Here is a 26,265-nt window from a genome sequence, read left to right on the forward strand (position 1 = left end):
CCCCCACACACACACACACCACCATTTCACTTGGTTAATTAAGAGTGGTCATGGTTAGGAGGGTTCATGGAATATTTCATTTGAACAAAGGGTTCTGCTGCTTGAAAATGTTTGAAATCCTTTTTCCCCTCTATGGCTTGCATTTTACAGAGGAGCAAATGGAAAGCCAGAGAGGGGAAGGGACTTGTCCAGAGCCCCAGCAAGTCCACAACAGAACTAGAAGCAGAATCCAGGCCTTCTATGACCAAGGTCAAGTTTTTGTTTTGGGTTGTTTTGTTTGTTTTTTTGTTTGTTTGTTCTGCAGCATTAGACCTCCTGCCCATTCACCTCAATTTCAGTAAGGATCTCACCAGGTACCCAAGCCCGGGTCAGAATGACCCAGGACGAGGTCCAGCTGGGCCCCCCCTCCCATCAGCTGCAGCACCACCACCACCCCCCCACCAGAGCTGGAGCATAGCCCAATGGCAGGTGAAATCCTGTAACCCCCAGACTTTAACATCCACAGTCAGGAGCCTGGCAACCCCCTCCCGTTTGTCCTTCATTTATTTCCTTTCATCCTCTGCTTCTCTGCAGCATCTCCTTGGCCTAGAAACTTGCTGGAACTACCTACCTTTCCTCTCTACATCTTGTCTGCCCCTTAACACCCTATACCCTCAGCCCCATGGCTGCCTGTGCCCTGCCCGACAGACCGGAGCCCAGCACCGAGTGACACCTGGGCCCGGTTGCCCCACCCCCACCCTCACCACACAGCTTTGGATGTAGGCCCCTTGGGTGCAGCACTGCCCAGCTCACACCCAGCCAGAGCCCACTACACTCCTCCAGGGGCTGTCCCCAGCCAGGCCCATTCCCTGAACACCTCCCAGAGGGCTGGCAGCTCCACCTGGAGAAGGTCATTTCCACAGTCTTCTTGCTCAGGAGAGACCGGCCCGACGCCCCATGCAGACTGTTGAGGTGAGTGGAGAGCGAAGCGGTGAGTCTGGACCAGAGAGAGGAGCTGTGTCCCACGCAGGAGCCGCTCTGCCCAGGCAGCTGCAGGCCCAGCCCCTGCCTCCTTCAGAGCAACAAAGAGGCAGGCATGCGGGCAGACAGACGCCCAACACAGAACCTCCCACTCGCTCGCTGTGCCACTACTTGCCCCCTCTTCCCCGACCCCACAGATGAGGAAGCCCCTCCAACCTGCAGCCAGCTGTACCCTTTGCCAACCAGAAGCTCCCAGGGGAGGATGGCTGCCCCCTAATCTCCAGAAAATCCCCTGAGGCCTGGGACCAGCCAGGGCTAGCTGAACTAGGCCAGCCCTTTTCTTTCTAGCCACATTTAAGCAAGTAAAAGTGTTCCAGGCAAGAAGAAACCCCCCCCCCGGGGGGGGGGGGGTTGCAGGGAGACTGGGGCTGCTCATCACTCCTGGGCAGCTGGCCTGCCTGGACCCCAGTAGGCACATGCTCCTGACACAGTCTCATCTTAACTGTCCTCACTAGTCTCCTACTTCACTTACCTGACTATTCCCTCTCTTTTGACTCACATCCACCCTCAAGCTCACCCCTGATCAATAGCTGCTCCTGGGAAAGTGAGCAGAGTCCTGAATCCCATCAGCTTCTGTCACCAGCAGGACCCAGCCCCATCCCCTGATAACCTGTGCCAGGCACTATGCCAAGTGCTCTGAAATCCAAGACTTAGCGAGGTACCCCCCCCCCCCGCCTGCCATTTTACAGATGAGGACACAGGTTTACCCAGGGCACAAAGCCTCTAAGTGGTCCAGTCTGAATTTAAACCCAGATGTGTCTGAATCCAGAACCCCAAGTCTCACCACCAGCCCTGCCAGCAGCCAGCCTGCCCACAGACCTGTTCTTGCCTCATGAATGAAATCAGACATGGAGTCTCACTCCCACAGCCACAGAGGATGGAGGAGAGCTGGGCACTGTGGGCCACATGTTCTGTGGGTTCTGACTGGGGGTCTGTCTTCCTTCAGGGCCACTAAGACTCACCTGTCATTGGCAGCAAACGGAAATCAGCATTTTGCAGCAATAAAAGGCTGCTCCTGGTTAGACATCAAATGAATCAATCTTCTCTGACAGTTAATTTTCATTTTGCAACTTTCCCTGGTGACAACGGCAAGTAATGACCCCTGAGCGTCTGCAAAGTCGTGGAGCAGCAGCCCAGCCTCCCACACCCCTGGCTCCTGGCTGCCCTGGCTCAGACCCTCCCTCCCCTTCTGTGCCCACTGCTCACTCCTGCCCCTTTACCTGGCCCCCAAGACCCAGCCCACAGACACACCTCTCTGCCCAGGAACCCCTCAAAAAGGCTCAAGCCCAAGCTGTCCTCCCAGGGCACTGAGACCAGAAACAGACGCTGCAGAGCTGGGACAGGCACTGAGAGCTCCCTCATCCTCACTGATCCCTCCCACCACCACACTATCAATGATCTTCTCCAAATACCCCATCATCAGACTCCGCAACATACCTCTGGCCCCAGCTGTGACCCCGGGACCTGCCATCAACCCCCAAGGCACAGCACCAATGACTCTATCAGGAAGTTCCCCAAGTACATCCTTCTCCCTCCCCCAGGCCCCATCACAGAGCATTCACATACATGGCACCCCTGACCACCTCCAAGTGTCATCAACAACCCCAAAACCACCACATCTGACCCCCCAAATGCACTTCACAGATTCCTGGCATTTCCACACATCTGAGGAGCCCCTGCATCTGGCCCAAGTCTTCCCCTGTCTGTGTGTGGGGGTGGCAGGGGCAGATGGGACAGATCCTTTCCCGGGGGAAAGCTGTCTGCCCCATTCACCTGACCCCCAACCTCTGATGGGCTGTCAGCTCAGCTCAGGGCCTCCCGACCCAGTTTGCCACAGCAGCTCTGCACCTGCTAAGAGAGATGAGGGAAAGGCCCACTCTGGCGCTGGACTGTGACTCCCTAGTGGGCCCCAAAGCCAAATGCAGCCGCTTTCCCTGGCTCAAAAAAACCCTCTCAGGCTCCCCTGAACCCTGGGACCCACAGCCATAAGGAAGCTTATGTTCACGGAAGCGTCTTCCAATGACCCCCAGGCCCTTGCCAGCAGGGCAATGGCATCAGGGACTGGACCTCCCTCTATCCCTCCACTTCCCAAAATACTCAAACTCTTAGAGGAACTCCTCCCCTAGCAACCCACCCCCATCCGCAGAGCCCCTGACCTCAAGAACAATACTAACTACCATTCAGTGAGTGCTCCTGTGTGTAATAGCACAGCTCCAGCCGGGCTGTCTGCTCATCATGGGGCCACGTCAGCCTCACGTCACTGCATGGATCCCAGCCCTGGGACAGTGCTTGGCACACATCAGACAGCAATAAGCATTTACTGAATAAACGAACAGATGGAGGGCTTTCCACCTATGCTCTCACGAAATACCTCAGCCACCCTGCAGGCTGGGTATTACCCCAATTTGAGGAAACAGAGCGCAGACTGGGGCCCTAAACTCACACGGCCGTCAACTGGCAGAGCCACATTCCAACACAAGTCTGTCCTAGTCCAGAGCCTCTGCCCAGCTCTGACCCACAGAGAGCCCCATTCAACAGGGATGCCATCGAGAGGCGGCTCAACACAGCGCTGCCCTGCTCAGGACAGAACTCTGCTCCAGGCACTCTGAGTACTCATTTCTTCCTGACACCAAACCACAACTCCAGGAAGTGCAGGCGGCAGCCCCTGGCATCTCCCTGGCAACCTAGGAGCTTTTGTTCTTGAAGAATGAAGCTGATTCATCTCCCCCCACCCCCACCCAGGGTGAACAGCAGGGGCTGCCAGCAGCAGAGAGGGGTCTAGACCCCTGCTGCAGCCAGGAGCAACCCAGGCTGAGCTGATGCACGCAGGGAGGGGCCCTAGCCGGGTTTCCAAACCAAGCGTTCCCAGTGCCCTCCATATCGACTGGCCAGCACCCCACAACCAGGGCTCAGCAGGGAGCCACGGCAAGCCAAGAAAGCCTCACTCCCGACCCTCCTACCCCTCCGGACTCTTCCTCTCCACCATAATCCCACAGGCCTCCAGGGCTCCAAACGAGCAGCCCACTGGCCCTCACCCAGCACCCTGCCCTTGGCTCCACGCCTTTGCACACCTGTCCCTCAGGCTGCAAAGCCCCTTGCTTTCTTCTCCCTTGCTGGGGATTTCTCATGGTTGAACCAAGGGCTCAGGCATCGCTTCCCCACCCCCAGTTATTCTCCGTAAGTAAAATGTCTCACTGTTCTTGTGTACCCCACAGTCCTGCGCTCTCCCAGAGGCATCCCTTTCTTAGGGCTGGGGCGTCCCTCCACTAGATGGTGAGCTCCCGGAGGCAGAGAGCAGGGCCCCTCTCCACCGAGCAGTCCCAGCTCCAGCATGGAGTGAGGGAACACCCACAGGAGCTCTGAAAGCCAGTGCTGAGGGGACGGCACAGAGCATCCACTGTAGACTGTTACTGTCCAACATACTCCCGTATACCACTCAGTCAAGCCCGGTGACTGACCTACTCCGGCCAGTGAAACGTAAGCAGTTGTGACAGATGCATTCATTCCAAGCAGAAGTTTTGAGTCTCAGAGCTGATTCTTGCTTCTCTGCCCATATCGTGAAAGGCACTTTGGATGGTGGTTGCTTCTCAGCCTGGCTCCTGAAGGGAGGAAGATGGCAACGGGCCAGCAGTGCCCCCACACCAGCCCATGATGGACATGTAGCCTGTGTGAGAAATAAGTCACCGAGATTGGAGGCTGCTGTCACTGCCACATAGGCTAGCCAGGCCGGGCAATGCAAGGAATGAGAAAGCATGTGCCTCCTGCACCTGCCCAGGACAACGTAGGTGTCAGGACTTTGCAGGATGCCACTAACACGCCCCTGGCTGCCTTTCTAAGCAGGCCTAGTGCACTATGATGACCCCATGACAAATTTCTAAAAAAGGAAGAGAACCGATGGGGCATGTTAGAAAGATTGAGGTTTGGAGGCAGGCAGATCTGAGTTCAAATCCAAGCTAGGACATATCCATGACTTTAAGCAAGTCTCTTCACCTCTGTGAACCTCAGCTTTCTTATCATACAATCAATACCTACCCCCCAGGGCATTCTTAAGATGTGAGGAGTACAAACACTGCACGTAAAGTGCCTAGCACATTGGGCAATCTTCCATTGCCCATACTTGCCAGTCCCTCCCATTAGCCCCAAGATGCCTGAGGGGTGGGGAGCAGGGTAACTCCATCCAGCCAACTTAGGACAGACTGTATCTGAGATGATGCCACCTGTCACCTACACCTGGCATAGAGAGGCCCAGGCTCCTGCTGTGCTCAACTCACTGAGATCATCAAGCCAGTGCTCCAAGTTATATCCCCCACCCCCACACCCATGTACACAGACAAATGGTGGTATTCTGAAAGATCCCATCTCTGCCTCCTCTGGGGCACCTGAGCCCTGGCCTGCATGGACCCTTTGTTCATTAGTAGTCCTCCCGTCCTCATCCCCATGCCTGCTCTGGTCCTTAGTCCTTCCTCTCCTCCTCCCTGACCACAGCTGGCCCTTTTCTCAGGCTCAATTCCTGAACAAAAAACACTTTAGAGGCAGGTTGGCAGCAATGTTGTGAAGATAGGAACACATCCTGTTGCTTCCTGCTGTCCTAAGCTTTCAGACTTGTCTAATTAAGTGGAACAAGAGGGAGTGATTCCTTTAACATTTTTTCTTTTAATGTTTATTCAATTTTTTTAAGAGAGAGAGAGCATGAGTGGGGTAGGGGCAGAGAGAGAGGGAGACAGAGGATCCAAAGTGGGATCTGAGCTGTCAGCACAGAGCCCCACTGCGGGACTCGAACCCACGAGCCATGAGACCACGACCTGAGCCAAAGTCGGACGCTTAACTGACTGAGCCACCCAGGAGCCCCAAGAGAGAATGATTCCTAATGAACAAGGGGCCCCACAGGAGCCAGAAATGGCATCTCTCAGAATGCAGTGCAGAAACCAAAGCCACCATAGCTCCTGCCTGTGGAGGCTCCAACTCTGGCAGGCACAGGGACTTGGGACTCATGAGAAATGCCCATCAGAGCATCACACTGTGCAAAGACACAAACCAAGGACTCATATGCAGACACAGAAACCACATTTGCTGATCACCTCCTAGCTAGCTGCCTAGCTGTTAGGCACGCTGAGGGGTGCTTGACGTGTTCACCCCGCGAAAATCCTGCATGATGCCTGCCATTATCCCGTTTTACTGTGCACGAGGGCACCAAGGCTTCCTGCAGAGGAAGGGCCAAGGAGGGTCACATGTGGGTCTCAAGCTCCTTCCTACAACCACCTCACACAATTAACCATCCTCCTCCCTTAATGGCTGAACGAATCTATCCTGATTTGTAGGCTTTCCTGGAACAGCATTTATAATTGCGTTCAGTGTAAAATGTTTTAAATGAATCTAATTCTTCATAGTTTGGAAACACAAAACATCTGCTTTGTCTCAGCCACTGTACCTCTTGATTAAAACAACTATAAACCATTTCTCCCACCCCTTTAGATCATGGGCTCCTTGAAGGCAGGGGCTATGAATTATTCTACCCAATACCCACAGGAGCCTGGCAGAGAGTATCGATCAAGAGCAGATTAAAAAACCAAATTGTTCCTTCTCCTCTCATTCCAACACCTACCTCCTCTCCACCATCCCTCACATCTTCATCCTCTCCATTCCCTCCATCATTAAATAAACTCAAATTATCAATAGTAAAGAAAAAAAACTCGGACTTCTGCTTCTAACCAAGATGGATTAACAGGGACCAGATTTACCCTCCTTCTTGAAACAACCCCCCAAAATGGGTAAAATATATGAAACAATGGTTTTCAAGATACTGTCGATGAGGCAACAAAGGACAGTGATCCTTGAGAGACTAAAAAAAACAAGGTGAGCCTACAATGGCCTCAGCTTACTACCTTAAGTTTCCAGAACAACACAGGAGGGGGAGGGCACAGGCAGAGTCCAGGAGATGCCATGAGTTGATGATTTGAATCTGAGTATCCAGGGAGACTGAGGCAGCCAGACACACAAGACAGAGTACCAAAGAGAGATGTACACAGGGAGAGAATTCTGGGGATTTTCCAAAAGACCCCACTGAAATATTCAGCAGAGCTGATCTTTTCCAAGGTCAGGAAAAGAATCACCAAAAAGATTTGAGGGACTAGTATTTCACACAGGGCCACGAACAATGCTATTTCCAATAAGAATCCAATGATTCACATTGGGTAGAGTGCATAGAAAGCTCCTGCCTCAGCACTAATAGCTGTGGTCCTGCCCAACAAATGGTAAAAACAAGACTCAAAAGGATCAAACTGTTTCTAAGTAATTTAACTGCATCCCAGAATAAAGCTCAGGAATATTTCTAGGAATACAAAAATATCCATCACAATATTTGTAACCACATCAAAACTCACAAGGTATGTACAGAAGTAAGAAAACACAGTTGACCTTTGAACAACATGGGAGTTAGCGGTGCCAATCACCTATGTAAAAATTCATGTATAACTCTTGGTTCCCCCAAAACTTAACTACTAATAGCTTACTGTCAACTGGAAGCCTCACCAATAACATAAATAATTGATTTACCGTATTTTGTACACAATATGCATTACATGCTGTAATCTTACAATAAAGCAAGCTAGAGAAAATGTTATTAAAAATCATAAGGAACAGAAAATACATGGACAGAACTATTTGATATTTATTTTAAAAAAATCTATAAGTAAGTGGATCCACACAGTACAAACCCATTTTGTTCAAGGTCAACTACACTACCCATATGAAGAGAAAATCAATCAATCCAAACCAAACCAGAGCTGGCAAAGATGTCAGAATTAGCAAACCACAGTATTAAAACAGTCATTATTACTACATGCCATATGTTCAAAAGTTAAACAGAGGCATGAAAGATTGAAAACAAGATGCAAATTAGACTTCTAGAGATAAAAACTAAAATGTATGAGATTAAAAAATAAACTGAATTGGATTAGTGCCAAATGAGATATAGCAGGAAAAAAGAACTTAAAAAGATGACAAAAGAAAGTATCCAAAATGAAATACAGAAAAGAGGAAAAAGAAAGAAAGTGAAGGAGGGAGAGAAGAAAAGAAAAACAGAAAGAGGAAGGAAGGAAGGAAGGAAGGAAGGAAGGAAGGAAGGAAGGAAGGAAGGAAGGAAAAGGAGTGAAAAGAAAAGCAGATTAATGAGCTGTGGGGCAACTTCAAATGGTCTAACATATGTGTGATTCAAGTCCCATAGAAGAGGAGGGGGAGAAGGAAAAGAAAATATATTTATAGAAATAATTCATGAAAAATTTCCAAGTTTTATTACAACTATACACCCACAGATGTAAGAATCTTAAGAAATCTCAAGCACAAAAAAACATGAAGAAGAAAACCACATCAAGGCATATCATAATCAAACGCTCAAAATTGGGATACAGAGAAATCATAAAAGCAGCCAGAAAAACAAGAAAACTTATTACAAAGAGCAAGGATAAAGATGACAACAAATTTATTATCAGAAACAGTGCAAAGGAGAAGACAATGGAGCAACATGTTTAAGGTGCTGAAAGAGGAAAACTATAAACCTAGAGTTTTTTTTTGAGAAAGCATGTGTGTGTGCACGCATGCAGGGGCACAAGCAAGTGGGGAAGGGGCAGTGGAAGAGAAGAAAGAGAATCCCAAGCAGTCTCCACACCAGCATGGAGCCCAATGTGGGGCTCAATCCCATGACCATGAGACCACGACCTGAGCCAAAATCAAGAGTCAGAGGCTCAACCAACTGAGTCACCCAGGCGCCCTTCAACCTAGATTTTTATATCCAACAAAAATATCTTTGAAAAAATAAAGGCAGAGCAAATAGCAGAGTAAGCAACTCTAAGTTCTTATATCCATAAAGAAACATGAAAACACACACACACACACACACACACACACACACACACACACACACGTAGAAATGGCCAGAACTGAGGCCCCTGTCTCAGTCGGTAGAACGTGCAACTCTTGATCTCAGGGTTGTAAGTTTGAGCCCCACACTGGTTGTAGAGGTTATTTAAAAGTAAAATATTAAAAAAAAAAAAAAAGAAAAGAAAGAAATGGCTAAAACCAACTTTGTCAGAACTCTGGAAAACAGTCAAAGGTTTATAGCAACAAAGAGAATAGTTCATCAAAAAAAAAAAAAAAAGGAACGTGAAAACAACAGGAAAGCATTGTGACATTTCTACTCGCCTTTGTTCCACTCAATCTCTAGCATGACAGCAGTCTTGAAGTGGTCACAGCCCATGTTCCCAGTTAAAAACCTTAATCCCCGATTCCACAGAAAGCAGAACAGAGCATGTTCACAAATTATTCTGCATGTCTATTATAAGATGTCTGGGAGCTACCCGAAGGACTGACACAAGGCACTCATCTATATTTTGCAACTCAGAATGTAAACCAAAACTCACAGGCATTGGTTGGAACACTGCAAGATGAACTAATAACCCACACACGGACACCTGGGGCAAAAGATACAGTTGGGAAACTACTTGAGACTCAGGAGGAAAAGCTGAAAGAGATTCTTTGGGAAATTAAGACATTCAAAAGTACCCATTGATAGGAGGGAATTTGGAAAGCCACACCATACCCAAGGAAAGATACATGCCCACAAGAGACCTGAGAAGACACTAAGATTTCACCTCAGGCTGATCCACAGACTCGGAGCAAGCCTGGCTAAGTGCTCGAGGAGTTCTCTAGCAGAGAGGCAATCTGCAAAAACTGGGAGAAATGTTTGGGGTTTCGGGTTTGTTTGTTTGTTTTTCATTTTTACTTGTGTTTGTTTTGTTGTTGCTGTTGTTATTTTTCTTTGATTTGTTTTGTTTTTAACTCCTGGCGTTCAAGGAAATCTCTCTCAAACCATTAGCTGAGCACAAGCTAAAGGAACAGAGACATCAGTATAAAGTCTTTTCTGGGTTTTTTTTTTACACTTATTTATATTTGAGAGAGACAGAGAATGAGCAAGGGAGGGACAGAGAGAGAGGGAGACACAGAATCTGAACCAGGCTCCAGGCTCTGAGCTGTCAGCACAGAGCCCAATGCGGGGCTTGAACCCACATTGGTTCATGACCTGAACCGAAATCAGACACTTAACTGACGGAATCACCCAGGCGCCCCATAAAGCACAACATAAAGTCCTTTCAAAAAAAGTTTGAGGGCGCCTGGGTGGTTCCGTCAGTTAAGAGTCCGACTTCTGCTCAGGTCATGATCTCGCAGTTTGAGAGTTCAAGCCCCATGTCGGGCTCTGGGCTGACCGCTCAGAGCCTGGAGCCTGCTTCTGATTCTGTGTCCCCTCTCTCTGCCTGCCCCTCCCCTGCTCATGTTCTGTCTCTCTCTCTCTCTCTCTCTCTCTCTCAAAAATAAATAAACATTAAAATTTAAAAAAATAGTTTGAAGGGCATCTGGGCGGCTCAGTTAGTTAAGCATCCAACTCTTGATTTCCACTCAGGTCACGATCTCATTATCATGAGATCAAGCCCCTCCTCGGGCTCCGTGCTGGGCATGGAACCTGCTTAAGATTCTCTCTCTCTGTCTGCTGCTCCCTCCACCACTCTCTCAAAAAAGTAAAAATAAAGTTAAAAATAAATTTTAAAAAAATAGTTTGGATGGGGCACCTGAGTGGCTCAGTCGGTTGAGGGTCTGGCTCTTGAGTTCAGCTCAGGTTGTGTTCTTGCAGTTTGTGGGATGGGGCCAGCATTGGGCTCTGCATTAACAGTGTGGAGACTGCTTGGGATTCTATCCCTCCCTCTCTTTCTACCCCTGCCCTGCGTGTGGACACTCTCTAAATAAACAAACAAACATTTTTTTAAATAAATAGAAATAAAAATTGTTTTTAAAAAATCACTAAATAATAGACTACTCAGCCTTCAATAATTTAAAAAATATTAAAATTTGGGAAAGGGGGAGAATCTAATTTCTCAGCTCTAGCTGAAAACCAAGAGGAAGGCACAAGTCTTCATTTAAATATTAAGTAATTAGAGGGGGCACCTGGGTGGCTCAGTCGGTTAAGCGTCAGACTTTGGCTCAGGTCATCATCTCAAGGTTCGTGGGTTCGAGCCCCACTTCAGGCTCTGTGCTGACAGCTCAGAGCCTGGAGCCTATTTGGGATTCTGTGTCTCCCTCTCTCTCTGCCCCTCCCTGCTCACACTCTGTCTGTCTCTCTCAAAAATAAACATTAAAAATTTTAAAAAAATAAATAAATAAAAATAAATATTAAGTAATTAGAGACACCAAAGAAGCAAGATGTTCATTAAAGTACCTAATTATCATAATAATGTATTCTGCTTTGGTTTTGTTTTTGAAAAAATAAAATAAAATTATAAATATAAATGTAAATATAGGGGCGCCTGGGTGGCTCAGTCAGTTAAGTGTCCGACTTCGGCTCAGGTCATGAAATTCATGGTCTGTGAGTTCGAGCCCCACATGGGGCTCTGCGCTGACAGCTTGGAGCCTGAAGTCTGCTTCAGATTCTGTGTCTCCCTCTCTCTCTGCCTCTCCCCTGATCATGCTCTGTCTCTCTCTGTCTCTCAAAAATAAACGCTAAAATGTAAATAGAAATATTCTCCCAGGAATGTATTGGACTCTATTTATAAGTAATACAAATTTTCAAAACTTAAGTGTGATTGACACAATAGAAGGCAATGTAAATAAATGCTCAATTAAAACCACAAAAGGCAAAAGATAGAACAGGAACAAACAACAAGGGCAACAAACGGAAAACAGTAACAAATTTGATAGACATTATTCCAACTACATCAATAACTACTTTGTCTTTTTTAATTCTGAATTTTTTTTAGTTTTGCTCATGAACCATGAGATTATGAGCTGAAGCCAGAGCCACTGAGCCACCCAGGCACCCCTCAATAATCACTTTGATGGGAATGCAAACTGGTGCAGCCACTCTGGAAAACAGTATGGAGGTTCCTCAAAAAACTAAAAAGAAAACTACCCTACAACCCAGCAATTGCACTACTAGGCATTTATCCAAGGGATACAGGTGTGCTGTTTTGAAGGGACACATGCACCCCCATGTTTATAGCAGCACTATCAACAATAGCCAAAGTATGGAAAGAGCTCAAATGTCCATCGATGGATGAATGGATAAAGAAGTGGTATATACATACAATGGAGTATTACTCAGCAATCAAAAAGAATGAAATCTTGCTATTTGTAACTACATGGATGGAACTGGAGGGTATTATGCTAAGTGAAATTAGTCAGAGAAAGACAAAAATCATATGCCTTCACTCATATGAGGACTTTAAGAGACAAAACAGATGAACATAAGGGAAGGGAAACAAAAATAATATAAAACCAGGGAGGGGGACAAAACAGAATAGACTCATAAATATGGAGAACAAACTGAGGGTTACTGGAGGGGTTGTGGGAGGGGGGATGGGCTAACTGGGTAAGGGGCAGTAAGGAATCTACTCCTGAAATCACTGTTGCACTACATGCTAACTAATTTAGATGTAAATTTTTAAAAATAAAAAATAATAAAAAAATAAAATAAGGAAATTTCAAGCTAAGGATTTAGAGGAATATTTTAATTGAATGGACTGACTCTTGGTTACGGAATACAGAATTAACAAAACCACTCTGTCACTGAGGACTGTTATCATTTAATACTGCTGAAAAAGTAAAAGACCTAAATAAATGGAGAGATCTACTGTGAAAAAATAGTAATAATAATAATCACTTTGAATCTCAATGGTCTAAATGCACCAATTAATAGAGATTGTCAGAATGGATCAAAAAACATGACCCAACTGTATGCTGTCTACAAGAAATCCACTTTAAATATAAAGACATGTATAGATTAAAAGAAAATGGTTAGAGAAAAATATACCATGCTAATACTAATCAGAGAAAGCAGAAGTAACTATTAATTTCAGACAGAGCAGACATGAAACTAAGGAAAAATATCAGGGATAAAAAAAGGTATTACATAATGATACAGGGGTCAATTCTCCAAGAACACATAACAGTTTTTAATGTGCATGTACCTAATGATACAGCATCAAACTATGTGAACAAAAACTGATAGAACTGTATGGAGAGATAGATGAATCCACTATCATAGTTGGAGACTTCAACACCCCTCACTCAGACATGGACAGATCCAGCAGGCAGAAAATCAATAAGGATATAGTTGGACTCAACAACACCATCAATCAACTGGATTTAATTGACATCTATAGACTACTTCATCCAACAACAGCAGAATACACATTTTTCTCAAGCTCACATAGAATGTTCAAGATAGACCACATTTTCAGCCACAGAACACACTTCAACACATTTAAAAGGAAAGAAATCACACAATGTCTTTACTGAGACCATAATGGAATTAAACTAGAAACCAATAAAAGATAGCTGGAAAATCCCAAGTACCTGTAAATTAAATAACACCCATCTAAATAACACATGAGTCCAAGAATATTTAAAATATTTTGAACTAAATAAAAATGAAAGCACAATTTATCAAAATTTGTTAGATGCAGGGAAAACAGTGCTTAGAGGGAAATTTATAGCATTGAATGCATAAATTAAAAAAGAAGAAACACCTAAAATCAATAATCTAAGCCTCACCTTAGGAAACTAGAAGGGCAAATTAAATCTAAACCAAGCAGAAAAACATAATTGATAAGATTAGAGCTGAAATCAATGAAATTTAAAACAGGAAATCAATAGAAAAAAAAATCAACAAAACCAAAATGGTTCTTTGAAAATAAGAAATAAAATAAAATCTATAAAGTCTCTGGCTAGGCTAATTTAGAAAAAAAGAGACAAGACACAAATTACTAATACCAAAAATTAAAGAGTGAATATCACCATAGACCCCATGGAAATTAAAAGGATAATAAAGGAACACAATGAACAACTCTATGCCCACAAATTTTATAACCCGGATGAAAAGGACCAATTGTTTAAAAGACAAATCCCACACAGGAAGAAAGATAGATGATCTGACTAGACCTATTATCTATTAAGGAAACTGAGTCAATAATTAATAACCTTCCAAAATAGAAATCACCAAGCCCAGATAGGTTCACTGGTAAATTCTACCAAACACATAAAGAAAAAATTATACCAGTTCTCAACAATCTCTTTCAGAAGACAGAAGCAGAGGAAATACTTCCTAATTCATTCTATGAGGGCAGCATTACCCTGATACCAAAACCAGACAAAGACCTTAGGAGGAAAGAAAACTACAGACCAATATGTCTCCTGAACATAGATGCAAAAATTCCCAACAACAGAACATCAAATCCAAAGAATCATACCCCATGATGAACTGGGACTTATTCAAGGTATGCAAGGCTGGTTCAACATTCAAAAAATCAATTAACTCAATCCACTACATCAACAGACTAAAGAAGAAAATCACATAATCATACCGTCAGATGCAGAAAAAGCATCTGACAATATTCAACACCCTTTTGTAATAAAAAAAAAAAGTCTCAGCAAACTTAGAAGGGAGCTTTCTTAACTTGATAAAGACTGTCTACAAAAAACCTACAGCTAACATTAAACTCAAAGCTTTCCCACTAAGATCAGGTACAAGGCAATAATGTCTTCTCTCATCACTCCTTTTCAATATCATAGTGGAAACACTTACTAAAATTCAGTAATGCAATTAAAGGATATAAAAAGGTATACAGATTGGGAAAGAAGACCTAAAACTCTTAATTCACAGATGATATAATCATCTATATAGAAATTCCAAAAGAACTGACAAAAAACTCCTGGAACTAATAAATGATTCCAATAAGTTTGCAAGATACGAGGTTAATATACAAAAGTCCATTGCCTCCCTATGTACCAGTAATGAGCATCAGAATTTGAACTTAAAAACCTAATACCATTCATATTCACACCCAAAGAAATGCTTAGGTGTAAATATAACAAAATATGTATAAGATCTATATGAGGGAAACTGAACAAAATAAAGAACTAACTCTATGGAGAGATTTTCCATGTTCATGGATAGGAAAACTCAGTATTGTTAAGACATCAGTTCTTCCCAAGTTGTTCTATAAGATTCAGTGCAACCCTAATCAAAATCCCAACAAGTTATTTTATGGATATTGACAAACTGATTCTAAAGTTTACATGGAGAGGCGAAAGATGCAGAGTAGCCAACATAGCATTGAAGGAAAAAAACAAAGTTGGAGCTCTGATGCTACTTACTATAAAACTATCAAGTTGTATAGTAATCAAGACAGGGTGGTACTGGCCAAAGAAAAGACAGATAGATCAACAGAATGGAGATCTCAGAAACACTCACATATAAATATAGTCAACTGATCTTTCACAAAGGAGCAAAAGCTATCCAACGGAGCAAAGATTGTCTCTTCAACAAATGGTGCTGGAACAATTGGAAATCCACATGCAAAAAACTAAATCTAGACACAGACAAAAATCAACAGCCTTCACAAAAATCAACTCAAAATGTATCATAGACTTAAATGTAAAACACAGAACTATAAAATTCCTAGAAGATAAAATAGGAGAAAATCTAGATGACCTTGGGTATGGTGATGCCTTTTTAGATACAACACTAAAGACATGATCCATGAAAGAAATAATTGATAAGCTGGACTTCATCAAAATTAAAATCTTCTGTTCTGTGAAAGACAATATCAAGAGAATTAGAGGCAAAAGCTACAGAGTAGGAGAAAATATTTGCAAAAGACACATCTAACAAAGGACACTTATATAAAGTACGCAAAGAACTCTTAAAACTCAATAATAAAAAAACAAGCAACCCAATTTAAAAAATGGGCCAAAGACCTTAAGTGAACCCTCACTTAAAAAGATATACGGATGGCAAATAGGTATATGAAAAGATGCTCCACATTATATAACATCGGAGAAATGCAAATTAAAATGAGATACCACCATATACCTATTAGAACAGCCAAAATCTGAAACACTGACAATAGCAAATGCTGACAAGGATGTGGAACAACAGGAACTCTCATGCATTGCCTGTGGCAATGCAAAATGGTCCAGCCACTTTGGGAGACAGTTTGGAAGTTTCTTACAAAACTAAAAATGCTCTTATCGTGCAGTCCAGCAATCATACTCCTTGGTATTTACTCAGAGTTAAAAACTGTATCCACATAAAAATCTGAACAAAGATGTTTATAACAGCAGCTTAATTCATAATTTCTAATGCTTATAAGCAACCAAGATGTCCTTCAGTAGGTGAATGGATAAATAAGCTGTGGTACATCCAGACAACGGAATATTATTTAGTGCTAAAAATAAATGAGCTATCAAGCCATAAAAGGATATAAAGGAACCTTAAATACATCTATGGGTTTGGTTCCATACCACCACAAAAAGCGAATATCACTATAAAGCAAATCAAATGAACTTTTTGGTTTCCCAGTGCACATAAAAATTATGTTTACACACATTATAGTCTATTAAGTGTGCAATAGCATTATATCTAAAAAAAGAATAATGTGCATACCTTAATTTAAAGATACTTTATTGCTAAAAAATACTAACCATCATCTGAGCTTTCAGCAAGTCATAATCTTTTTCTGGTGGAGACCCTTGCCTCAGTGCAGATGGCTGCTGACTGACTAGGGCGGTGGTTGCTGAAGGCTGAGGTGGTTTTGGCAATTTCTTTAAATAAGAAAATGATGAAGTTTGCACATCAACTGACTCTTCCTTTCACAAACAATTTTTCTGTAGGATGCGATGCTGTTTGCTACCATTTTGCCCACAGTTGAACTTCTTTCAAAACTGGAGTCAATTTTCTCAAACCCTGCCACTGCTTTATCAACTACGTTTATGTACTATTCCAAATTCCTTGCTGTCATTCAATGATCTTTACCACATCTTCACCAGGAGCAGAATGCATCTCAATACACCACTTTCTTTTCTCTACCATAAGAAGCAAATTCTCATCTGTTAAAGTTTTATCATGAGACTGCAGCAATTCAAATATGATAATAATGAAAAGGTTTGAAATATTTTCATCATTACCAAAATGTGACACAGAGACACAAAATGAGCAAATGCTGTTGGGAAAATAACACCAATAGACTTGCTTGACATGGGGTTGCCACAAACCTTCAATTTTTTAAAAAATGTATTATCTGTGAAGCTCAATAAGGCAAGGCATGATAAAAGTATGCCAGTACTAAGTGAAAGAAGCCAATCTGAAAAAGCTACATACTGTATGATTCCAACTATATGACATTTTGAAAAAGACAAAATGATAGAGACAATAAAAAGACTAGTGTTTGCCAAAGGTGGGAAAGAAGAGATGAATAGAAAGAATACAGAGGATTTTTAGGGCAGTGAAAACACTCTGTATACTATAATAATTGATATCACATCATAATGATTGTATATGTCATTACACATTTGTCCACACCCACAGAATGTACAACCCTAAGTTAAACTACAGACTTTGGGTAGTTACAACACGTCAGCATAGGTTCAGCCTCAGTTAAAAAAAAACAACTATGCTTCTGGCATTCTGGTGAGTAATGTTGATAATGGGAGAGGTTATGCATATGTGAAGGCAGAAGTGTATGGGAATTCTCTGTACCTCCCTCTCAACTCTTTTGTAAACCTAAAATTGCTAAAAAAAAAAAAAAAAAGTGTCTTTAAAAACAAAGAGCAAATTACATCCAAAGTAAGTAGAAAAAAAGGAAATAATAAAGTTCAGATCAAAAACTAATAAAACAGAAAAACAATAGGAGAATCAACAAAATGAAAAACTAAATTTTTTAGATTAATAATATGGATAAACCTCTAGCCACACTGATCAGGATAAAAACCAGAAGATACAAATTACTAATACCAGGAATGAGAGGGGCACCTGAGTGGCTCAGTCAATTAAGCACCCAACTCTTGATTTCGGCTCAGGTCGTGATTTCACAGTTTGTGGGATCAAGTCCTGCTTCAGCTTGTTTGGGATCCTCTCTCTCCCTCTCTTTCCGACCCTCCCCCACTCATATGTGCACTTTCTCTCTCTCTCTCTCTCTCTCTCTCTCTCTCTCTCTCTCTCTCTCTCAAAATAAATAAATAAACTTTTAAAAAATATATCTGGAATGAGAGAAGCGACATAACTACAGAAGCCACAGATATTAAATGGATAATAAGGGCATATTATGAACAACAATAAATTCAGCAACATAGATGAAATCAACCAATTTGAAATATATAAACCACTAAAGCTCACTCAAGAAGAAACAGATAACTTGAACAGACTTAATACCTACTGAAGAAATGGAATTTGTAGTTTAAAAACTTCCAACAAAGAAAACTCTAGACCTCTGTGGCTTCACTGGTGAATTCAATCAAACATTTCAGAAAGAAATGATACCAATTCTACATAGACTCTTCCAGAAAATTTTAAAGGAGTGAATACGCCCCAATTCATTCTACTAAGCCAAAATTACACTGATAACAAGTTATCCCAACAATCCCAAAGATATTATAAGAAAAATAATGAATTATATCAATATCCCTCATGAATACAGATTGTTTTTTTAATTCAGTAAATCAAGTCCAACAGTATGTAAAAATGGTAATAAATCATGATTAAGTGAAATTTAATCCCAGGAATACAAGAGTAATTTAATACTTGAAAATCAACTGATGTAATTAACCATATTAACAATTATATATATAAATAATTTATAATACATATATATGTGTATGTACACACACACACACACACACACACACACACTCAAACATTCATCCTAATAAAAACTCTCAGAAAACAAGACAGAGAAGGAAACGACTTGATAAAGGACATCTACAAAAAACCTATAGGTAACACCATACTTAATGGTAAAAAACTGAATGGTTTCCCTCTAGGATCAGGAAGAAGACAGGGATATTCACTCTCATCACTTTTATTTAACACTTCACCGGAAGTTCCATCATTTCAATAAGGCAAGAAAATGAAATAAATAATATCAAGAATGGAGAGAAATAAAACTGTCTTTATTCACAATGTGATTATTTATGTAGAAAATTGGATGGAATACACATACCCATACACACACACACACACACACACACACCCCTAAAACTGAGTTTAGCAACATTGCTAGATAGAAGATAAATGTATAAAAGCAGCAGTTCCTATGCTGTCACTGCAGTTGTGCTACTGTTGACAAAAGTAAGAGAGAACTCAGACCCTCAGAAAGCTGGGGAGGACTCAGACCCTCTCAAGACCAAGCCCAGGACTTTCACTCCATTCAGTTCACTACAGGTGGCAGGTGCACACAGAGTCTAGCCCACTGCCTGGCCTGTGGGAAGACTTCAGAAGAGTTGAGCCAATTTTAATGGAACCGGCCTAGTTGGACAATGAGAGCTGGGCTCAGGCACTCGGTTAGAACAAGCTGTAGTTGTATAGCATGCCTCTCTCTCTCTCTCTCTCTCTCTCTCTCTCACACACACACACACACACACACACACACACACACACACACACACCCTGGCACATACACCTACACACACATGCCTGCACACACACCAGCACACCTGCACACATACACCTGCCCTTGCACATTATGTGCACAGACACACAGCCTGTGCCTCTCTTACAACTACTACATTTCAGTTACAGATGGAGACCCCTCCCAGCAGCTCAGCCGCCTCCTAATCAGGTTCTACTTCACGGAAGCACACAGGAATTGCAAGGTTCAGTTTCCAAGCCAGGGACTCCAAATGCTCCTCTTTGAACAAATCCAGAGCACCAGCTGGCATAAGAGCACCCACTTCCACCACTGCTAAGCTGAGGCCACCCGATCCACTGCTGGAATAAACCAATACTTCTGCCAGCTCCTGGGGTGGGAGTGGAAAAGGCAGGGTAGTAAAAAGGCCACCAAGCACCATAACACACCAGGGCCACTCGGACAGAGCAGGCCTGAGTGATGCTGACCATGCTGTAGCATAGCTCAACAGGTGACAAGTGGGGCAGGTGGGGCAGGCAGAAAGGTCAAGCGAGCTCCCCAAGAAGAAGCGGATGCTATGGGGGAGACCAGACGTGGATACTGTCTGCTGTCAGGCACCAACATCCCAGGCCAGAGTCTGAGGAAAGGGCAGCATCACAGCAGAGGGGTGAGGTCAGATGCCAGGTGGGCACAGTGGTACAGGGGTCACTCGGGTCTGGTTCCATCAGACCCACAGGGTGGCGTGGGACAGATTTATCACTCACAGTCTTAGTGCCAACACCTACACAACAGGGACAATAGCAGTGGAGTTGCTGGAGGGTGCAGAGAAGCCATGCCTAGGCTTGTACCCAGCCCCATGGGCTGACAGCCCTCCTTCCGTGGTGAGGTCAGGAGAGAACCTGGCCCTTCTGGTGGTCAGGGACCTTTTCCCCTGCCCATCCCAGGCCGTGGGAAGGATCCAGGATGCTCCTGTAAACACCACCCCCCCCAGTACCTGGTGAGGCCTTGTGTCCCCCAAGGCAGGGCACTGCTGCCATCAGGGTGACACGTAGGCATCATCCACAGTCTCGGGCTGCCAGCGGGGGAGTTCCTGGATGGTGTCTAGAGGGTTTCCCTGTGCATGATGCTCACAGAGAAACCCCGTGGTGACATGCTTGCCTAAACCAAATGTGACATTCTTAATGACCCCCAAAGGAGATGCAGCCAGGGAGACTTCGGACACAGAAACAAAGGGAGTGGCTTCAGCAAACCTGCTGCTCAAATGCCCAAGCCCAGAGCCCCTGCTTAGCGCATCAGCAAGAAGGGAACCTGTGCCAGGTGACCTGCAGGTCAGGACTGGGGGCAGTGCGGGATGAGGAGGAGACAGAGGGCAGCATGGGGTGGGCAGTACAGGGTGAGCATGCTTCCAGGGCCTCAGAGAGACCCAACACCTGACCCCTGAACTTGGCCTTCCGTTAATAATAATCCTAAGTCCGCTAACGTGTGCACAGTGTCACCACACGCCAGCACTGCTCTGAGATAAGTAGATACAGATGCAGGTGTAGATGCAGGTGTAGATGAGTGCAGGTATAGGTATAGATATAGATCAGATATATGGATAAGCGTAGATAAAGGCGTAGATTAGACGTAGCTATAGAGATAGGTGATAAGCATATAGAGGGAGGCAGGCATATAGGCTCAATCTTAATCCTCACCACAAACCCGTAACGGGACTGATATTCAACTGTACCACTTTACAGATAAGGAAACAAGGCTGGGAGTGAGCCTGGACCACTACCCAGCAGTGACTGTGGGAGTTTGGCCCTCATCAAGGACCTAGGAAAGACACCTCGGGGACCAGCCTGTGTAACCCCACCTCTGGACAGCCAAGGGACAGATGGAGGCAGTCACTACCACCACTCTGTCATCAGGGAAGATTCCTGGGCCAGATATCCTGCCCTCCCCTGCCTTTTCACCAGGTTCAGAGAAACTACCATGGGCTCCACAGGGCGCCAGCTTCAGCCCACAAGTGAGGCCCCAGCTGCCGAGAGGGAATTTGCAGCAGGAATGCCCTCCACAAAGGGCAAAGAGGGAATGCTTCTCAGTAGCTCAGCATATGGTTAAGATCCTGGAATCAGATCAAAAGACACAGGATGAAATCACAGCCCTGCCAGGCATCAGCTATGTGACCGAGAGTTACCTGACTTCTAACCTCGCTTCCTCATCTGTACGGTGGGGATGACAGCAGTACCTACACCACATGATGGACTCGACACAGCTCTGCTCAGGGCCTGGTGCCCCATAAATGCTCCATCAGCGTTGCCTGCTTTCCTGGTTACTGAGAAGCAATCAGTGTCCCAGCATGTGGAGAACCAGAGGGGGAGAAATTAGGGCCATGTGAGAACCCCCCCGATCAAGAAGCCCCTGGGATTGGGCCACCATTGCCTGGGCACCTACAAGGTCCCAGGCCCTGAGCCACGGACATGGTCATGTGTGTTTGCTGAGTCAAACTGGGCTCCTGTAGGCCATGCTCCCTGTTCCCGGGAACCCCTCAGGCCAGTGGGGGAAGTGGACACAAGACACATGACTCCTCCTGGTGCAGTGGGGACCTGGGGAGCAGGACGGAGTAACCACCCTCCCCAGGGACTGGAAGTCTCCACAGAGCAGGAGCCTCAAGGAGGAGAAGCTTGGACCCAGAAGGATGCACAGGACAGGCCTGGAGACATGGAAGTAGCTGGAACGCCTGGGGCACAGGAGGCAGGGTGGAGGGACACAAAGCCAGATGGAAAGCAGGTATGCCACACGAGAAGCCTGAACTGTAAAAGGTCACCAAATTCTCCAAAGTATTACTAAGGAGTTGGATCAGGTCATTCACTAATTCACCCCCAACTGACAAGCCGGTGCCCATCCTCACGGCAAGAGATAATTAAGGACAAGCCCAGAGCACTGTGCCCGGCCCAAGTAATGTATCGCTCAATTAAAGGGAGCTACTGCTATTGTTTTATCAAGTGCTTTTTGCAAAAAAGAAAAAAATGCACATGAACGACTGCACAGTGGTTCAAATGAGCTATATGGACTGTGCCAGGACCACACAGTGGCAGCCTCAGCAGTAGGCTCATCCTGAGGACACAATGCTCAAGCAGGCCTGCCACACATCAGGGGCTTGCCCCCCACCCCCCGCCTCTGACCATGAGCAGCTGGGCCATCAGAGAAACCACAGGACAGAGCTGGCCAACCCCCTCTGCAGAACCCGCCCCAGCAGGATGACCGCCCATCCTGGTTCGCCTTGGCACGGCCAGCTGCACTTGTTGTCTGGAATAGTTATTAATAGCACCACCTTTCCCTTTCAGAAGTTTCTAGGTTTGGGTGACAGCTCATGTGATCAAACTCACCTCTGAGCCATGTGCTTTTAGCTCAGAACTCCATTGCCCTGGGATTTTCTGAGATTACCTAGACACCCAAGTCAGAAGGCAGCTGCAATCCAGATCAATAGAGGAGGCACGGAGACTCCAGGAAATTTCTCCTCAGTACCTCACTGAGGCAGGGCCCAGACTTTCAGGGTCACATCCTCCAGCTCTGACATAGGCCCCATGCAGACCCGGGGCCCCCTACCACGGCTGCTCCATCCCTGCTGTGTTCTGCCTCCACCAGAGGTGCTGATTGCTGAGTCATACCATTGCCTCCTGGGGAACAGGCACCCGTGGCTGTGCCTGTGGCAGCCTGAAGATGCCATGCCTAGCGAGACCAGAGTCTATGCACACAGAGGGAGGATGGGGTTCTCACTGTGACCACGGGGTTGCATTCACCCCCGGTCAGAATCTCACCAGTGATGCAGTTCCCTGCCACGCTAGAGCTGTGCTCTGCAGCAAACACCGAGACCTCAATGTCTCCTGAACAATCACCCCCTCAGCTGGAAGGACCAGGCACAGCCTGCCAAGAACGTGCTCAAGGAGGTTGAGAGAGCCCATTGTCTCCAGTTAGGACTTTACAAGGATAACAATTGTGCCTTTGGCTTGGAGAGTGTGTGTTCATTTACATATCTGAGGGAGGACGTTCTCTCTAGCAACATTCAGCTCAAGACATGGGTAATATGCCCATGAGGGAGGCTTGTATGGGGCACTGTCATTCTAGTACATGATCACCATTCACTTTAGAAACTTGCTCTTACTTGCCTCAGAAAATGGAAACAAGGTAGAACCTCATGAGGACCCAGAAGTCCTGCTGAGCACCCATGCTGGCCCTTCAGGTACCTTTGGAGAAAAGTGTCTTGGTTGTATCATAGCCACCTCAAAACGGCACCTTGGTCTTCAGGTTCCCTCTCAAACCCCACTGCAACCACTACTACCCCAAGCCCCAAGACAGCAGCACACAAATTGCCAAGAAACGTTGCCAGGGCCTTTCTCTAAGCATCGCTAATGGCTGCGCCAGCCTCATGAACAACAGGCAGTGTAGGCAGTGTAGACGCAAGACAGCCAATTCAGCCCGCCACCGCGTTCAGCCGCAGGACCTGGCCCTATACACCACTCGCATCCCTTCTGTCTGCCCCAGCTTAGATGTGAACAAAAATGTGCTCTGCCCCACCCCTTTGCTCTCACTGGGCCCCAAGGGCCTACCTTCACTAGAACTACAAGTGTGACAGGTGAATTCCTAAGTCCCTGTCATTCAAGTTCAGCAGACAGAGACCAGTAGACCCCACCATGCTGACCGGGAAAAGTGTCTGACAAAGATCAGTCAGTATCCATGAACGTCAGCCCCAGCCCATGAGAAACAGAACTCCTGAAGCATGCCGCTGCTTAAGGAAGACAGGAAGGTCTCATGAGGCCATTGCCATGGTTATTAACATTTACATATGAATCCCTGATAAACAAAACATTAACAAGCTGAGCCATCCATAATTTACAATCGCCCTCACTCTCCTGTTGCGTCCTTAGTGATTCAGTGCAGACCAAAATCAAGCTCTCTTAACTCAGCCTCTTCCACCCTCTGTGGACCCAGGCCCACCCAGACCAACCCACTCTCCTAATTGTTGCTGGCTTAATCTTCTAGAGACAGCTCTGATCTCCTCAGTTCCTTGCTTACCAACCTCTGATGGCTCTTGCAGGGCCATCCCCTTCCCAGTCTCCTATCCCCAATTGTCTTCGCAGAGCCACACACCTCTACTCCTAGTCCAAGACTTCTGGGGGGCTGGCCCCACTCCCCTACAGAGCGGTGGCCCACCCCAACCAGAGTGCCAACCCTCACTGATTGGTTCAAGGATGGGTTGGTGACCCAAGCTTGGCCTCACAATATCCCCAGAGCCTGTCTGGAGCTTTTAGAACAGAAGCCCTCACTGGTGTTGAGATTGTGGACACCAAAGCCCAGATAATCTGGTGCATCTGGTGATCACCTTTGTCACCAGGTAGGAAGGGCATTCCTGAGAGTGAAGACAATTGAGAGGAGAAGCAAGACACACAGAAGGAGCGAGAAAGAGAAAGCAAGAGTCTTAAGGATAATATTTAACCACTGGATCCAGCCATGCCTGAAGCTAGACATGCCCTTGAGCCACCCAGTCTTTAAGCTTCAAAAACTTCTCTTTTCTACTCAAACCAGTTTAACTTGGATTTCTGTCACTTGTAACTAAAATAGTCCTGAGGAATACAGCTTGGACCATGACTCCAAAAGGAAGTGGACTCAATGACAGATAAATAAGTAATCATCCTGAACTAGAAGGCTAATACAACAAAGGGAAACCGCAAAGTGCTCTTGGGAGCACTGAAGAGGGAGTATATACTCTGTCTGAGAGCTATGGGGTGTCATCCAAGTTGTCTCTTAAAGGACATTCCAGGTGAGGGAACAGCAAAGACAAAGCATGAAAGGCCACAATGTGTCAGGGAAACAGGAAATAGTACCATGGGGCAAGGCATGGGGTCACTGTGGGAAGCACACATATCTTACTGCAAAGACAACAGAGAGAAAAGTTGCCATCAGACCACACTACATTCCCTGAGGCCCAATCCAGAGAGAAAGCAGCCCTGAAAAGAAAGCCCTCCCAGGGAGGGCAGTGAGATCCTGACAGTCCAGTTCCCAATCCAGCAAGGCAGAGGAAAGAACAGCAAAGGTGCCAGTCTCCAAGAGTCTCACGGAACCAGGAGAGCTCAGAAAGATCATAGGAGTCCTAGCACCCGCTCCCAGCAGCCCAGAGCCCACCAGGAGTGTGGCCACTCCAGGCCATGTACATGAGGCTCAGTGATAAACCACAGGTGCAGGGGAGGTGGGAAGCAATGCACAGGAGTCTCCAAGTCCACAACCCACACAAGCAAGTCAGAATGGAAGGAGCCGGGAACCCAGGCCCCCACCCCCGGGCCCCATACACTCTACAGCCCTTGGCCTGGCCCAACGTTTACCCCAGAGACAGCATCGGAGGCTGGCGGGAGAAAGGGGAGCTGAGGAGCCCAAGGCAAGCAGGGGTCCCTCAGAAAAGAGACAGGCTGAGTTAGGGACCACGTCTCCTCAGGCAGCACCAGGCAGCAGCCTGCTCATCACCAGCCCTGCCTCAGCCCAGGGACACAGGGCAATAACCCCACACACCCTTTGGACCTTGGTGTAGGCCATAATCCTCCAGGAAGCCCTCCTGACACTCCTTCCTGGGCTGCTCTCGGCTGCCATTTTGCTCCTCAGCCCCGGTGCTCATCTCATCTGCTGTGGGGATCAACAAAGTGCTGAGTTTCTGTTTTCATGTCCATCACCCCTCCAGACAGCGTTCCTGGGAAGAAAGATGGCATCCAGCTCATCCCCACGCCCGGAGCGAAGTACTGTTCAATAAATGCCAACAGCACACCCTGAC

General features: G+C 45.6%; 1 protein-coding gene across 6 annotated transcripts in view; it reads right to left on the reverse strand.

Moving 5' to 3' along the window:
* The window catches only part of GRID1 (glutamate ionotropic receptor delta type subunit 1), a 695,423-nt gene that overhangs the window by 595,583 nt on the left and 73,575 nt on the right, over positions 1 to 26,265 (reverse strand). The window contains exon 1 of one of the 6 annotated variants that reach the window (XM_040485618.1): positions 22,835 to 22,858. The exons of the other annotated variants lie outside the window; for them this stretch is intronic. The gene's annotated coding sequence lies outside the window, so the exon portion shown is untranslated. Of the gene's footprint in view, positions 1 to 22,834; positions 22,859 to 26,265 lie in introns of those variants that run through there. 6 annotated transcript variants of the gene reach the window in all.

Source organism: Herpailurus yagouaroundi, unplaced genomic scaffold (genome assembly GCF_014898765.1).
Source record: "Herpailurus yagouaroundi ecotype Mexico unplaced genomic scaffold, PumYag 163, whole genome shotgun sequence".
Lineage (NCBI taxonomy): Eukaryota > Metazoa > Chordata > Mammalia > Carnivora > Felidae > Herpailurus > Herpailurus yagouaroundi.